Source organism: Manduca sexta, unplaced genomic scaffold (genome assembly GCF_014839805.1).
Source record: "Manduca sexta isolate Smith_Timp_Sample1 unplaced genomic scaffold, JHU_Msex_v1.0 HiC_scaffold_1017, whole genome shotgun sequence".
NCBI classification, from domain to species: domain Eukaryota; kingdom Metazoa; phylum Arthropoda; class Insecta; order Lepidoptera; family Sphingidae; genus Manduca; species Manduca sexta.
In genome coordinates this window covers 2,142-3,596 of record NW_023591840.1, presented here as the reverse complement: position 1 = coordinate 3,596, position 1,455 = coordinate 2,142, and the positions used below count along the sequence as shown (strand labels likewise).

General features: G+C 31.5%; 1 non-coding gene across 1 annotated transcript; it reads left to right on the top strand.

Annotated features, from left to right (window-relative positions):
* Positions 1 to 882: 882 nt before the first annotated feature.
* On the top strand, positions 883 to 955 carry Trnav-cac. Its single transcript has one exon. It is a non-coding gene; the product is annotated as a tRNA-Val (tRNA).
* The last annotated feature ends 500 nt before the right edge of the window (positions 956 to 1,455 follow it).

The following is a 1,455-nucleotide window of genomic DNA, read 5'->3' as shown; positions in this document are numbered from 1 at the left end:
GTGCTAAAAATGGGCAAAATTGTAATTTTTTAAGCCTTTTTTTTAATACAACTGCAACATAAACAAATTACTGTCAGCCAATGGTAAGACAGCGCGGCAATCGCAAAATAAATAAATATTATAGAATTTTAAAATATTTCCTTATTTTTCCCGCGTGGTGGGTCTTGGATACTAAAATTCTTGTACATAATTTTAATTTCACGCCTATTCATATCAGACAAATTAGATTCGTTTCAAAAATTCGTTCTGACGTCTTGCGTGTTACCGAATATAACTATAATTTATGGAATTTATTAAAATATATCCTTAAGTTTTTGTTTTTTAACGATTGTTTTTTACAACTGAATGACCAGACGAGCAATTTGCTCGCCTGATGGCAACTGCTCATAAACAGTAGACACTACAAGAACTTTAAATTACAAATTACTGTGCTCGTCACCCTCAAATATAAGAGGTTAAAGCCCTTTTTCCCAAGTTTGAAGTAAAATTTATTTGTCAGTTATCGTATTAAACGGCTAGTGAAGATAGTACTCATTTTATTACTTATTTGGGAGCGTAAATACATTGACTTTCGTATTTGGTCGGCTTATACATTTATGTGACGTATTGCTCAGAAGTTATAAAACAAGCCCTATCTCTCATATTAAGAGAAGATTTTAGAGATAAACTTCTATATTATAGTGTACAATAAATAATTATTATTTCTTGAAAGTGTTTTAGGTGCATGAAGTCGCGAGCAATACCAAGTGTTATATAATATAATAGAAAATACGTTGCATAATAATAGCTTATCAATGTTATAATTTATATGACTTTATAATTAAATTATGTAATTGTTCGTATCAGTTGTATATGTACTGTTATTATGCCATTACAAATCAAGTTTCCGTAGTGTAGCGGTTATCACGTGTGCTTCACACGCACAAGGTCCCCGGTTCGATCCCGGGCGGAAACAGTTCTTTTTACTTTTTATTTTTTTTTTATTATTCTTTGATAATTAAAAAAAAATCCCATTGACTGCATTTCCTTTTTTTAATAATTGAATTATTTTCCTATTAAATTCTAATTATATCAACGTAATTAAAGCCACAATAATAATACCAAAATACCGTATAACAAAACGTTCCTAGACATCACCGAGACAAAACTTCAAAAGCTTGAGCACAAAGCATAGTGCACACGTGCATAGCCCGCATTGCGTATTCATAAAGCAAAAAAAAATTAGAGCTCGTACAAAAATCATTTGCATAAAAGAATGGATGTAAAATCTACGCGGGGCGCCTAAAACAATTAACCTATTGTTCTTAAAATGTGCTTTAAAATATAAAACAAAAGGGCGGCTGAGGTGTGCACCGCGCTTAAGTTCATGCGGGCTGTTGTGTTTGTTCGTTTATTAATATTTTTTAACCGACTTCAAAAAAAGGAGGAGGTTATCAATTCGACGTGAATTTTTTT